Source organism: Triticum aestivum, chromosome 4A (genome assembly GCF_018294505.1).
Source record: "Triticum aestivum cultivar Chinese Spring chromosome 4A, IWGSC CS RefSeq v2.1, whole genome shotgun sequence".
In the NCBI taxonomy this organism is placed as follows: Eukaryota; Viridiplantae; Streptophyta; class Magnoliopsida; order Poales; family Poaceae; genus Triticum; species Triticum aestivum.
The window spans coordinates 160,751,974-160,768,259 of NC_057803.1; positions in this window are offsets into that span (position 1 = coordinate 160,751,974).

Sequence of the window (16,286 nt, forward strand, 5' to 3'; positions counted from 1 at the left end):
GGGTCATGCCGGTGACAAGATGATCATGGAGCCCCAAGATGGAGATCAAAGGAGCTATATGATATTGGCCATATCATGTCACTATTATTTGATTGCATGTGATGTTTATCATGTTTTTGCATCTTGTTTACTTAGAACGACGGTAGTAAATAAGGTGATCCCTCATAATAATTTCAAGAAAGTGTTCCCCCTAACTGTGCACCGTTGCGACAGTTCGTTGTTTCGAAGCACCACGTGATGATTGAGTGTGATAGGTTCCAACGTTCACATACAACGGGTGTAAGACAGATTTACACATGCAAACACTTAGGTTGACTTGACGAGCCTAGCATGTATAGACATGGCCTCGGAACACAGAAGACCGAAAGGTCGAACATGAGTCGTATAGAAGATACGATCAACATGAAGATGTTCATCCATGTTGACTAGTCCGTCTCACGTGATGATCGGACACGGCCTCGTTGACTTGGATCATGTAATCACTTAGATGACTAGAGGGATGTCTATCTGAGTGGGAGTTCATAAGATGAACTTAATTACCCTGAACATAGTCAAAAGGTCTTCGCAAATTATGCCGTAGCTTGCGCTTCAGTTCTATTGTTTAGATATGTTCCTAGAGAAAATTTAGTTGAAAGTTGATAGTAGCAATTATGCGGACTAGGTCCGTAAACTGAGGATTGTCCTCATTGCTTCATAGAAGGCTTATGTCCTTAATGCACCGCTCAGTGTGCTGAACCTCGAACGTCGTCTGTGGATGTTGCGAACATTTGACATACACATTTTGATAACTACGTGATAGTTCAGTTAAACGGTTTAGAGTTGAGGCACCGAAGATGTTTTGAAACGTCGCGAAACATATGAGATGTTTCGAGGGCTGAAATTGGGATTTTAGGCTCGTGCCCACGTTAAGAGGTATAAGACCTCCGACGATTTTCTTAGCCTGCAAACTAAGGGAGAAAAGCTCAATTGTTGAGCTTGTGCTCAGATTGTCTGAGTACAACAATCATTTGAATCGAGTGGGAGTTGATCTTCCAGATGAAATAGTGATGTTTCTCCGAAGTCATTACCACCAAGCTACTAGAGCTTCGTGATGAACTATAATATATCGGGGACATATATGATGATCCTTGAGATATTCGCGATGTTTGACACCACAAAAGTAGAAATCAAGAAGGAGCATCAATTGTTGATGGTTGGTGAAACCACTAGTTTCAAGAAGGGCAAGGGCAAGAAGGGATACTTCATGAAACGGCAAATCAGCTGCTGCTCTAGTGAAGAAACCCAAGGTTGAACCCAAACCCAAGACTAAGTGCTTCTGTAATAAGGGGAACAGCCACTGGAGCAGAATTACCCTAGATACTTGGTAGATGAGAAGGCTGGCAAGGTCGATAGAAGTATATTGGATATACATTGTGTTAATGTGTACTTTACTAGTACTCCTAGTAGCACCATGGTATTAGATACCGGTTCGGTTGCTAAGTGTTAGTAAACTCGAAATAAAAGGCTGCGGAGTAAATGGAGACTAGCTAAAGGTGAGCTGGCGATATGTGTTGGAAGTTTTTCCCAAGCTTGATGTGATCAAGCATCGCACGCTCCCTCTACCATCGAGATTGGTGTTTGCATTGAGCATAGACATGATTGGATTATGTCTATCGCAATACGGTTATTCATTTAAGGAGAATAATGGTTACTCTGTTTATTTGACTAATACCTTCAATGGTATTGCACCTAAAATGAATGGTTTATTGAATCTCGATCGTAGTGATACACATGTTCATGCCAAAAGATATAAGATAGTAATGATAGTACCACCTACTTGTGGCACTGCCACATAAGTCATATCGGTATAAAACGCATGAAGAAGCTCCATGTTGATGGATCTTTGGGCTCACTTGTTTTTGAAAAGTTTGAGACATGCGAACCATGTCTATTGGTGTATATGCATGAAGAAACTCCATGCAAATGGACCGTTTGGACTCACTTGATTTTGAATCACTTGAGACATGCAAATCATACCACATGGGCAAGATGACTGAAAGCCTCGTTTTCAGTAAAATGGAACTAGAAAGCAACTTGTTGGAAGTAATACATTTTGATGTGTGCAGTCCAATGAGTGCTGAGGCGTGTAGTGGATATCGTTATGTTCTTACTTCACAGATGATTTGAGTAGATGTTGAGTATATTTACTTGATGAATCACGAGTCTGAATTATTGAAAGGTTCAAGTAATTTCAGGGTGAAGGTGAGAGATCGTCGTGACAAGAGGATAAAATATCTATGATATGATCATAGAGATGAATATCTGAATTACGAGTTTGGCACAGAATTAAGACATTGTGGAAATTGTTTCACAACTAATACAGCCTGAAACACCATAGTATGATGGTGTGTCCGAACATCATAACTGCACCCTATTGGATATGATGCATACCATGATGTCTCTTATCGAATTACCATGATAGTTTATGGGTTAGGCATTAGAGACAACCACATTCACTTTAAATAGGGCACCACATAATTCCGATGAGATGACACCGTATGAACTATGGTTTAGAGAAACCTAAGCTTTCATTTCTGAAAAGTTTGGGGCTACAACGCTTATGTGAAAAGTTTCAGGCTGATAAGCTCGAACCCAAAGCGGATAAATGCATCTTCATAGGACACCCAAAACAGTTGGGTATACCTCCTGTCTCAGATCCGAAAGCAATAAGGGATTGTTTCTAGAATCGGGTCCTTTCTCGAGGAAAAGTTTCTCTCGAAAGAATTGAGTGGTAGGATGGTGGAGACTTGATGAGGTTATTGAACCGTCTCTTCAACTAGTGTGTGGCAGGGCATAGGGAGTTGTTCCTATGGCACCTACACCAATTGAAGTGGAAGCTTATGATAGTGATCATGAAACTTCAGATCAAGTCACTACCAAACCTCGTGGGATGACAAGGATGCGTACTACTTCAGAGTGGTACGTAATCCTGTCTTGGAAGTCATGTTGCTAGACAACAATGAACCTACGAGCTATGGAGAAGAGATGGTGGGCCTAGATTCCAAAATGGCTCGAGGCCATATAATCCAAGAGAGGATCCATATATGAAAACAAAGTGTAGACTTTGGAAGAACTACTTGATGGTCGTAAGGCTGTTAAGTACACATGGATTTTAAAAGGAAGACGAACAATGATGGTAAGTATCACCATTAAGAAAGCTTGAATTGTCGTTAAGATGTTTTCCAACAAGTTCAAGGAGTTGACTACGATGAGACTTTCTCACTCGTAGCAATGCTAAGAGTCTGTTGGAATTATATTAGCGATTACTGCAATATTTATGAAATCTTGCAGATAGGATGTCAAAACATTGTTTCCTCGACGATTTTCTTGAGGAAAGGTTGTATGTGATACAACCGGAAGGTTTTGTCAATCCTGAAAGATGCTAACAAGTATGCAAAGCTCCAGCAATCCTTCTAAGGACTGGAGTAAGCATCTCGGAGTTGGAATGTATGCTTTGATGAGATGATCAAAGTTTTGGGTGTATACAAAATTTATGAGAAACTTGTATTTCCAAAGAAGTGAGTGGGAGCACTATAGAATTTCTGATGAGTATATGTTGTTGACATATGGTTGATCAGAAATGACGTAGAATTTCTAGAAAGCATATAGGGTTATTTGGAAAGTGTTTTTCAATGGAAAGCCTGGATTAAGCTACTTGAACATTGAGCATCAAGATCTATAAGGATAGATCAAAACGCTTAATGGTACTTTCAAATGAGCACATACCTTGACATGATCTTGAAGGTGTTCAAGATGGATCAGTCAAAGAAGGAGTTCTTGCCTGAGTTGTAAGGTACGAAGTTAAGACTTAAAGCTCGACCACGACAAAAGAAAGAGGAAGGACGAAGGTCGTCCCCTATGCTTTTGTCATAGGCTCCATACGGTATGCCATGCTGAGTACCACACCTGATGTGTGCCTTGCCACATATTTGGCAAGAGGGTACAAAGGTGATCTAGGAGTAGATCACAAGATAACGGTCTAAATTATCCTTAGAGGAATAAGGATATGTTTCTCGGTTATGGAGGTGATAAAGAGTTCGATGTAAAGAGTTACGTCGATGCAAGCTTAACACCTATCCGGATAGCTCTAAGTAGAGATACCGGATACGTATAATGGAGCAACAATTTAGAAAAGCTCCAAGTAGAACAGTTATTTGAAATGGCTCCAAATGTAGCGTAGTAGTTGCATCTACAAGCTGACATAGAAATTTGCGAAGTACATATGGATCTGAATGCTGCAGACCCGTTGACTGAAACCTCTCTCACAAGCATAACATGATCAAACCCAGAACTCTTTGGGTGTTAGTCACATGGGGATGTGACCTTGAGTGTTAATCACATATCAATGTGAACTTGATTATTGACTCTAGTGCAAGTGGGAGACTGTTGGAAATATGCCCTAGAGGCAATAATAAATTGGTTATTATTATATTTCCTTGTTCATGATAATCGTTCATTATCCATGCTAGAATTGTATTGATAGGAAACTCAGATACATGTGTGGATACATAGAGAACACCATGTCCCTAGTAAGCCTCTAGTTGACTAGCTCATTGATCAATAGATGGTTACGGTTTCCTGACCATGGACATTAGATGTCGTTGATAACGGGATCACATCATTAGGAGAATGATGTGATGGATAAGACCCAATCCTAAGCCTAGCACAAGATCATGTAGTTCGTATGCTAAAGCTTTTCTAATGTCAAGTATCATTTCCTTAGACCATGAGATTGTGCAACTCCCGGATACCGTAGGAGTGCTTTGGGTGTGCCAAACGTCACAACGTAACTGGGTGGCTATAAAGGTACACTACAGGTATCTCCGAAAGTGTATGTTGGGTTGGCACGAATCGAGACTAGGATTTGTCACTCCATGTAAACGGAGAGGTATCTCTGGGCCCACTCGGTATGACATCATCATAATGTGCACAATGTGATCAAGGGGTTGATCACGGGATGATGTGTTACGAAACGAGTAAAGAGACCTGCCGGTAACGAGATTGAACAAGGTATCAGGATACCGACGATCGAATCTCGGGCAAGTATCATACCGATAGACAAAGGGAATTGTATACGAGATTGATTAAGTCCTTGACATCGTGGTTCATCCGATGAGATCATCGTGGAGCATGTGGGAGCCAGCATGGGTATCCAGATCCCGCTGTTGGTTATTGACCGGAGAGTTGTCTCGGTCATGTCTGCATGTTTCCCGAACCCGTAGGGTCTACACACTTAAGGTTCGATGATGCTAGGGTTATAGGGAAAGTATGTACGCGGTTACCGAATGTTGTTCGGAGTCCCAGATGAGATCCCGGATGTCACGAGGAGTTCCAGAATGGTCCGGAGGTAAAGATTTATATATGGGAAGTCCTGTTTTGGTCGCCGAAAAAGTTTCGGGTTTATCGGTAATGTACCGAGACCACCGGGAGGGTCCCGGTGGTCCACCAAGTGGGGCCACCAGCCCCGGAGGGCTGCATGGGCCAAGTGTGGGAGGGGACCAGCCCCAGGTGGGCTAGTGCGCCCCCCCCCACCAAGGCCCAAGGCGCAAGGGAGAGTGGAAGGGGGCAAACCCTAGGCTCAGATGGGCCTAAGGCCACCTAGTGGTGCGCCCCCCTCTCTCCCCCCTTGGCCGCCTGCCCTAGATGGGATCTAGGGCTGGCCGCAACCCCTAGGGGTGGAAACCTAGGTGGGGGCGCAGCCCCTCCCCTCCCCTATATATACTTGAGGTTTTGGGCTACCAGAGACACGAATTCTTCCCCTGTTGGCGCAGCCCTACCCCTCTCCCTCCTCGTCTCTCGTAGTGCTTAGCAAAGCCCTGCTGGAGTCCCGCGCTCCTCCACCACTACCACGCCGTCGTCCTACTGTTGGATGGAGTATTCCCCAACCTCTCCTTCTCCCCTTGCTGGATCAAGGCGTAGGAGACGTCACCGGGTTGTACGTGTGTTGAACACGGAGGTGCCGTCCGTTCGGCACTAGGATCATCGGTGATTTGGATCACGACGAGTACGAGTCCATCAACTCCGTTCACTTGAACGCTTCCGCTTAGCGATCTACAAGGGTATGTAGATGCACTCTCCTTCCCTTCGTTGCTAGATTACTCCATAGATTGATCTTGGTGATGCGTAGAAAATTTTGAATTTTTGCTACGTTCCCCAACAAGCACACGTTTTCGTCGCGATTCTCCGGTAGAACGTTGGGGCACTCTTTGAGGTCCTTTGTGTTGGTTGAATAGATGAATCTGAGATTGTGTGATGCATATCGTATAATCATACCCACGGATACTTGAGGTGACATTGGAGTATCTAGGTGACATTATGGTTTTGGTTGATTTGTGTCTTAAGGTGTTATTCTAGTACGAACTCTAGGGCTGTTTGTGACACTTATAGGAATAGCCCAACGGATTGATTGGAAAGAATAACTTTGAGGTGGTTTCTGTAACACCCCGAGACTGATGTGCCAGGTGTCTTCTAGTTATTCGCCGTCGTTGCCATGTCATTTTCTTGCATGTTGCATCTTGTCATGTCATCACGTGCATTGCATTATCATGTTTTCAAAAACCTGCATTCGTCCGGGTTTCCCCCAGTTCTTTTCGTTGTCCATTCTGAGCCCAGACACACTTGCACGCGCCCGAGGCATGTCCGAAATAGTATTTTATAAGTGGCCAGAAAATGTTCTCAGAATGGGATGAGAGTTGACGTGTAGTCTTAGTATAGTGTAGATAGACACATGTCAAGTTTCATCGCATTCGGAGATCGTTTGATGCCCCAATGGATAACTATAGCGGCATTATAGTCGGTCTATCGTCGGACGTTTTCGGTCTCCGAAAACAGTCGCCGGGTCTCTCTCTTCTCTTCTCTCAGCACGAGACCATCTACATAGCCCACTACCTACCGCCAGGTCCAACCTAACCTCTCTCGTCAGCCCGCAGCTCCTCGCGCGCGCGTCCGAAAGTTGTCCCGAACTCGACACGGACAGTCGCTACCGCTGTGTCCGGATCAACCCCAAACGTCTACAAAACGTCACCGTTTTCTTATTTGGACTCCCTAGCGATTTTATTCGCGACCGTCTGATTTTGATCGGAGGCTCCAAATACCCCTAACCAAAAATCTTCGTTGCTATATAAATAGACGGAACCCTAGCCTTGTCCCATCCATCCACCCATTCCACACGCCGCCGCCTGGTCGCTTCCACCTCGGGATCCCCATCGATCCAACCAGCGACCTCCATCTTCCCCGATCCAAAATCCTCCCCGACCGTCTCCCTTGTCTTGCGCGCTTGGTCAATCGGGTTGCCCGAGTCCCGATCTCCTCACCGCGCCAGTATCCTTGGAGCCACGAGCCCCCCGTGCTCCTCCACCGTGCCTCGTCATCCGGCGACCGGCGCCGCTGCCGGCGATCACGAGATGAGCACAGCTACCCTTCTCCTCCTCCTGCTGTTTATCTGCCTCCCTCCTCTCACCTCCCTGCCTCTCTTTCTCTGTTCTAAACAGGAGCTTGCCGCCTGACCACCTCGCATCGGCTCGATCCGGACGGGAACCGGCCTCTTCAACCTGGGCCATGCCCGCGCCTCCCAAGGAGCCCCTCGTTGAAGCGCTGCTGCCGTTCCCTACCATGACGCCCTCGCGCCCGAGCCCTGCATCAGCCCCACGCCACCGGAGTCAAGCCACCGCCGGCCTCCGTGTCGAGCTCTGCCACCAGAGATCCCCATCGCTGCCTCCATTCCCGCGTTGTTCCTTGCCTCCCAGAGCAAGTCCCTGCGCCGCCCCCTTCTGATTCGTCATCGCACATGAGGAGGACGACCCCAGCGCCTGGTCTCGCTTCGCTGTTGACTGTGCCCACTTCCTCTTTGTTCGATCCAATCGCCCTTGCCCGTTGACCACAGCCGTCGCCCTGCTTCATGAACAAGGGCGCCCCTCGTTGACTTGGTCCAGATCCAGCCAGCAAGCCCAGCAGCCGGCCTGCCCAGTTCCTTCGCCTCGCGTGGACCTCCTTGCCTCTCCAATGCCCAACGTACCCTTGGCCCATCCGCGCAGACCTAGCAGCCGCACCAAATCCGCTAGGCCAGCTGGCCTGCTAAGGCCCGCAGTGAGCAGCCCAGTTCTTCTCAGATTCAGCCCATAGCTGTTTTTTTCTGTGCCCTGCGAATTTGTCTATTTTTCCAGAGAAAAACCAGTTTTACAGGAAGCCCCTAGACTTCGTGCATTTCATTACTCACAAACGATGCATCATATTAAAATAAACTTAATATGAAAAATGCTTAGAATTGCATCTAGTTTCATAATATGTCATCTTCATCCATGTTTAAAATGTTTAAATTGATGTTTGATTAAATTTGCTCTAATAATATGTTAAAATGCTTTAATTCATAACTAAATAACCGTAGCTCGGTTTTAAATAATCTTTATATGTAAATGGGGTAGAAAAATGCCTAGTTTAACATGGTGGCTTTACTTTGCATGTTTAATAACTCTAAAATTATGTTTAGGGCAGAACAGTACCATAACCAAAATATGCACATGAGGAGTTTCCAGACTTGTTGTTTTGTTGTTCCGCCCCAATTTAAACTTGCCTAGATAGGTAGTTTTGTTGTGCTTCACCTCTTGCGATGCTAACAACATTTAATATTGTTGGGTACATAAACAAGATTGAAACTAAATAACTTGAATGTGGTGTTTTGTCAATATGCATCCCGATGCATATTGAGCTCCACTTAATTTGTAGTTTTGTTTGTGCATTTTGCCATGCCATGCTTCATTAAACCGGACATGCATCATACTTGGTTGTGCATCATGCCATGTCTATGTGGTGGTTGTTTACTATGTTGCCTGTTTCTTTCCGGTGTGCTTTTTCGGGTTCTTTCCGGTAATGCCGCGTTTGTGAGGACCCGTTCGACTACGTACGTTTGTCTTCTTCATGGACTCGTTCTTCTTCCTTGCGGGATTTCAGGCAAGATGACCATACCCTCGAAATTACTTCTATATTTGCTTGCTAGATGCTTGCTCTTTTTCTATGCCTATGCTGCGATACCTACCACTTGCTTATCATGCCTCCCATATTGTTGAACCAAGCCTCTAACCGTTGTTTGGCTATGTTACCGCTTTGCTCAGCACCTCTTATAGCATTGTTAGCTGCAGGTGAAGATTGAAGTTTGTTCCTTGTTGGAACATGGAGATGTTATTCCTTGTTGGAACATGTTTACTTGTTGGGTTATCACAATATATCTTATTTAATTAATGCATCTATATACTTGGTAAAGGGTGGAAGGCTCGGCCTTATGCCTGGTGTTTTGTTCCACTCTTGCCGCCCTAGTTTCCGTCATATCGGTGTTATGTTCTCGGATTTTGCGTTCCTTACGTGGTTGGGTAATAATGGGAACCCCTTGACAGTTCGCCTTGAATAAAACTCTTCCAGCAATGCCCAACCTTGGTTTTACCATCTGCCACCTAGCCTTTTCCCTTGGGTTTCGCGGAATCAAGGGTCATCATTATTTTTAAGCCCCCCGGGCCAGTGCTCCCTGAGTGTTGGTCCAAACTAGAGTCCTGTGCAGCGCCCCCTCAGGGAAACTCGAGGTTTGGTTTTAGCTGTATGGAGAGCTCATCTGAGTGTGCCCTGAGAACAAGATATGTGCAGCTCCTATCGGGATTTGTCGGCACATTCGGGCGGTGTTGCTGGTTTTGTTTTAACCTGTCGAAGTGTCTTGAAGAACCGAGATACCGAGTCTGATCGGAATCTCTCGGGAGGAGGTCTATTCCTTCGTTGACCGTGAGAGCTTGTCATGGGCTAAGTTGGGACACCCCTGCAGGGATTTGAACTTTTGAAAGCCGTGCCCGCGGTTATGGGCAGATGGGAATTTGTTAATGTCCGGTTGTAGATAACTTGAACTTGATCTTAATTAAAATACATCAACTGCGTGTGTTACCGTGATGATCTCTTCTCGGCGGAGTCCGGGAAGTGAACACGGTTGTTGGAGTTATGCTTGACGTAGGTTGTTTTAGGATCACTTCTTGATCATAGTTCAGCGACCGTGCTTTTGCCTTCTCTTCTCGCTCTCTTTTGCAAATATGTTAGCCACCATATATGCTAGTCGCTTGCTGCAGCTCCACCTCATACCTTTACCTTACCCATAAGCTTAAATAGTCTTGATCGCGAGCGTGCGTGATTGCTGAGTCCCCGTGACTCACAGATACTTCCAAAACCAGTTTGCAGGTGCCAATGAGTCCGTGCAGTTGACGCAACTAAGCTCAAGGAGGAGCTCAATGAAGATCTTGTCCTTTGTGTTGTTTCGTTCTAGTTGATCAGTAGTGGAGCCCAGTTGGGGTCGATTGGGGACCTTGTCGCATTTGGGGTTCCTCTTTTATTTTGGTTCCGTAGTCGGACCTTGATTGTATTTGGTTGATGTAATGCTTTATTCTTGTAATTGTGTGAAGTGGCGATTGTAAGCCAACTATGTATCTCTTTCCCTTATGTATTACATGGCTTGTGTGAAGATTACCTCACTTGCGACATTGCTTTCAATGCGGTTATGCCTCTAAGTCGTGCTTCGACACGTCGGAGATATAACCGCATCGAGGGCGTTACAAGTTGGTATCAGAGCCTTCCCCGACCTTAGGAACCCCCATTGCTTGATCGTTATTAGCAGCCGAGTTGTGTCTAGAAAAAATGTTTTGAGTCATTTAGGAATTATATATCGGAGAGTTTAGGAATTCTTTTTACTTCCCAGTCTCCTCATCGCTCTGGTAAGGCATCCTGACGTAGAGTTTTGACTCTTCTCTTCTCAAATTTCACTAAAAAAAATTTAGGATCACGCGGGTATCTTGGAATCGTTCCGATGGTTTTGTGACGAGAACATTGTTCTTGGTGCCTCCTGTCATTTAGGGGTTGTGGCAGTGTCCCGGGGAGTTGAGCTCCGAGGTGTTGTCGTCACAATTTTATCATTGCAGTTCTGGAATACCTGAGTTTAGTACGCCGACATCGAAAATCTTTTTTATGCAGTTCGTTGGTGAGATAACTTCGACGCCACCCAGTACTGGGGCGGGAGTTCGGGAGTATTGCCATAACTCGTATAACGGATGCTTTTCGAAGGTTGAGGTAGATGATTTCCAAAGGTTTCTTGGTTATGTGTTGAAGGATGGATACAGCTGGATGTAGGATTTGCTAGTTTTGGGTGAGATATTATGCTTCCCATGTATCCCCAACACTTGATTGCATAACCAGAAAATTTCGGGAGTTTATAAGTGGGAAATCAAGTAGCTCTTAGGATATCTTTCCGACAGATGTATGATATGAAATTGGGGTTTGACGTCTAGTGGTCCGCCTATCCATGGTTGGTTTTACAGTGGTCTCGTTGTGTCTTAAAGAGTCCTTGGCTATGCCGACTCGGGGACGCTTCGTATGTCATGTGCACTGCCTTGTACAGGATGGTGCTGTACGACCGAGCCCGTGTAGGCCCCACCACGAAAACTTCGGACAAAATCTCTATCCTATGTTTCTTCCGGCTTATTATGCAAGCCAATCATTTTGTTTTTGTTTTGAGTTGTGGTATTCGAGTTGCTTCAATGTCAAGTGTTGATTCCATACCTTTCCCAAATGGTGTTCTCATACTCCGATGTGAATACTAATCTTTCTCGATAATCTAGATTGTCATGCCAATTTCTTTTCAACCGGCATGTCTCTCTTCAAGTGGATCCAATCTTGTCAACATTCGCAAGATCTATTATCAGTTCTTCTCAATGGTGTTTGTTTCATCCGTCCCAAGTTGTCTTTGTTTTCCCCACCCTCCCAACACTTTTTCCTTCAAGGATTCGGATTTCTTATTCAACTATCATGTTATTGATGTGAAGCCTCTCCATTCTTTTCTGTCAATATTCTTATCCGGTGAATATCAGGAAGATAGTAGCGGAGTTTCAAGTTCATCATTATTCGTTCTCTTTCTTCTCCGGTGGATTCAATTCAAGCTTTGGTATTGAGCATAGTCTTTTCTTTTTGCCCGATGCTTTTCTTATGCCGGTGCACCTCATAATCATTCCCCACTTGCTATTCATTTGTTCCGGAGTGCTCAAGATATCCCGAAGATTCGTGTTTCCACTCTGCATTCGTTCAAGATCTTTCGAGGATGTTCTCTCATTCAAACCATTTAATTCAACCGGTGCATTCTCCTTTTCAATTAATATTTTCAACGGTGTATCTTTTCAGTGGGCCCTAACCCATAAGTCTTTTCCCAGGATCTTACCTGACTCTTCTTATTTTCTCGGCGTTATTCTCAAATTATTTTTTGATGTTTGACGTAAGAATGATTTATCATCAGTTAAATGTCTTCTCCAAGATTTGTCAAAATCTTTTCATCGTTGGCTCAACCTTTCCATTCTTCATTCCGGAGTGCCTCAACAATTCATGGTGGTGTTTCTCGTCGTCATTCTCAACATTTGAAGACCTAAGAAGAGTTTTACCTCCAAATCTTGTCCGTTCTCTCAGAGACTCGTGACTCTAGATTGTTGCCGTCCTCTCATAATTATTTTTCGATGGTGAGAATTCTTTTCACCCATCCGGATTAATTCAGGAGTCTTTTCAGTTTGATTATCCGGAGCCCACCATCTAAGATTTATTCATTCCAGCTTTCAGCTCTCATACTCTAAATCTTACCGGTGCTTCGTTCAAGTGTTCTCTAATCATCTCGTGATCCCTTCGTTCTCAAGTATCAAAATTCTCTCAAGTATCTTTGTTCATTTCATAATTCTTCCCGGTGTTCCTTTATCTTTTCTTCGTTCATTTTCAATTCATACGGTGGTTCGTTCGAGATTTCTTCTTCTTTCTTATCATATCAATTTATTCGTGGTTTCAACCCTACCGGTGGTTCGTCGAAGACCTTCTCAAGTTTTGCGCTATATCTATCTTAATCCTTTCTACAAGAATAAGTTGTATTCAATCCATTGTTTGTCATCAATTTAATTGGTGAAGGATAAACATAATGCAATTCTTATTCTTGTTTCATTGATTTTATTCAATTCCTTATTCCGGAGCCTCATCAAAAACTCTCGGTTTCACTTGTTTAATCTTTCTTTCCGGAGCTCAAATTTATTTCAATTATATCATTCCAAAGATCTATCTAATCATTGCAAGGATTCACCTTGTGTTTCCAACTTCTCTATCCTTTCGTTTGATCATCCCTTTGCTTACCGGAGTTCTTCATGGAGGTCTACATGATGGTTCATCAAGGATTTAATTCCTTCTCGAAGGGTCATCAACATTATTTTCAGAGGAGCTCAAGCATTCTTCATCTTGCTATCTGGAGTGCAATCTTTTCTTCCGTATCATTGGAGGTGGTATTATGTCATTCTTGATAATTTGAGTTCATGTTTCATGATTCACATGTTATTAAGAATGAGGTATTTTAAATCCATCAATCTCGTCATTGGAGTTACCTTGGGTTATATTTCACCTAAAGCTTTCCCTAAGGATTGTTGCTATTAATGGTGATAATATATGATCATAGTGCTTCATCTATCGTCCCGGTGAAATAACTTTCTCGTCTCCTTGTCCATATCAATTCAATTCTTCTTCCCGTGAGTGGCATGTTGTCACCTCATAATCTGACATGTATTCCATAAGACCGTATCAAGATTATTCTTTTCGTTGTTGGTGTTCGAACAACTCCGTTCGACCCTTCTCCTAAGGATGCCTTCTCAAACTCTTTTTGTGACAGAAGTTGGCATTTGCTTCTCCATTCTTTTATTTCAATTATCTATATTCTATTCTTTCGTTCCGGAGGCATTGTGATGTTGCTCGCTCTCTTCAACCCATCTTCTTGTTTTGTCAGGATCGTGTTCTTTTCTTGGTTTATCCATTTAACCGGAGTGTCATGCCCACTTTTCAAGTTCTTCCCATTCTGTCAAGTTTTGGCTCCCTTCTCAATCGGAGTGCCGTCTGAAATCATTCTTACCCCTTGTTACATTCATTCAATAGTTTCGGAGGCAGTGTGTTGTGATTTCATCAAGTATGTTCTCATCTGGCCAAGTTCTTATTCAATTTCTTTTCTTTTCAATCGGACTGCTGCCCGAAGTTGCTCTTCCTTGTTTCTCTTTTCTGACGGAGACTATTAACTTCATTCATCTCCATTGTATTCTTTTCTCAAATTGGATTAACCTTTTCAAGGTTCTGTGGTTTCACTCGTTTGTCAAAGAAGCAACTTAGTTTTACCTCTTCTCTTTCTCTTCCATTTTTCCCTCCGGTGCCATTCTAGATCTCGGGACGAGATCCTCTCGTAGTGGTGGAGTGTTGTAACGCCCCGAGACCGATGTGCCAGGTGTCTTCCAGTTATTCGCCGTCGTTGCCATGTCATTTGCTTGCGTGTTGCATCTTGTCATGTCATCATGTGCATTGCATTATCATGTTTTCAAAAACCTACATCCATCCGGGTTTCCCCCAGTTCTTTTCGTTGTCCATTCTGAGCCCAGACACACTTGCACGCGCCCAAGGCATGTCCGAAATAGTATTTTATAAGTGGCCGGAAAATGTTCTCGGAATGGGATGAGAGTTGACGTGTGGTCTTAGTATAGTGTAGATAGACCGCCTGTCAAGTTTCATCGCATTCGGAGATCGTTTGATGCCCCAACGGATAACTATAGCGGCATTATAGTCGGTCTATCGTCGGACGTTTTCGGTCTCCGGAAACAGTCGCCGGGTCTCTTTCTTCTCTTCTCTCAGCACGAGACCGTCTATGCAGCCCACTACCTACCGCCAGGTCCAACCTAACCTCTCTCATCAGCCCGCAACTCCTCGCGCGCGCGTTTGAAAGTTGTCCCGAACTCGACCCGGACAGTCGTTACCGCTGTGTCCGGATCAACCCCAAACGTCTACAAAACGTCACTGTTTTCTTATTTGGACTCCCTAACGATTTTATTCACGACTGTCTGATTTTGATCGGAGGCTCCAAATACCCCTAACCAAAAATCTTCGCTGCTATATAAATAGACGGAACCCTAGCCTTGTCCCATCCATCCACCCATTCCGCACGCTGCCGCCTGGTCGCTTCCACCTCGGGATCCCCATCGATCCAACCAGCGACCTCCATCTTCCCCGATCCAAAATCCTCCCCGACCGTCTCCCTTGTCTTGCGCGCTTGGTCAATCGGGTTGCCCGAGTCCCGATCTCCTCACCGCGCCAGTATCCTTGGAGCCATGAGCCTCCCCGTGCTCCTCCACCGTGCCTCGTCATCCGGCGACCGGCGCCGCTGCCGACGATCACGAGATGAGCACAGCTACCCTTCTCCTCCTCATGTTGTTTATCTGCCTCCCTCCTCTTACCTCCCTGCCTCTCTTTCTCTGTTCTAAACAGGAGCTTGCCACCCGACCACCTCGCATCGGCTCGATCCGGACGGGAACCGGCCTCTTCAACCTGGGCCATGCCCGCGCCTCCCAAGGAGCCCCTCGTTGAAGCGCTGTTGCCGTTCCCTGCCATGACGCCCTCGCACCCGAGCCCTGCATCAGCCCCGCGCCATCGGAGTCAAGCCACCGCCGGCCTCCGCGTCGAGCTCTGCCACCAGAGATCCCCGTCGCTGCCTCCATTCCCGCGCCGTTCCTCGCCTCCCAGAGCAAGTCCATGCGCCGCCCCCTTCTGATTCGTCATCACACACGAGGAGGACGACCCCAGCGCCTGGTCTCGCTTCGCTGTTCACTGCGCCCCCTTCCTCTTTGTTCGATCCAACCGCCCCTGCCTGTTGACCATAGCTGTCGCCCTGCTTCACGAACGAGGCCGCCCCTTGTTGACTTGGTCCAGATCCAGCGAGCCGAGCCCAGCAGCCGGCCTGCCCAGTTCCTTCGCCTCGCGTGGGCCTCCTTGCCTCTCCAAGGCCCAACCTACCCTTGGCCCATCCGCGCAGACCTAGCAGCCACACCAGATCCGCTAAGCCAGCCGGCCTGCTAAGGCCCGCGGTGAGCAGCCCAGTTCTTCTCAGATTCAGCCCATAGCTGTTTTTTTCTGTGCCCTGCGAATTTGTCTATTTTTCCAGGGAAAAAGCAGTTTTACAGGAAGCCCCCTAGACTTCGTGCATGTCATTACTCACAAACGATGCATCATATTAAAATAAACTTAATATGAAAAATTCTTAGAATTGCATCTAGTTTCATAATATGTCATCTTCATCCATGCTTAAAATGTTTAAATTGATGTTTGATTAAATTTGCTCTAATAATATGTTAAAATGCTTTAATTCATAACTAAATAACTGTAGTTCGGTTTTAAATAATCTTTAT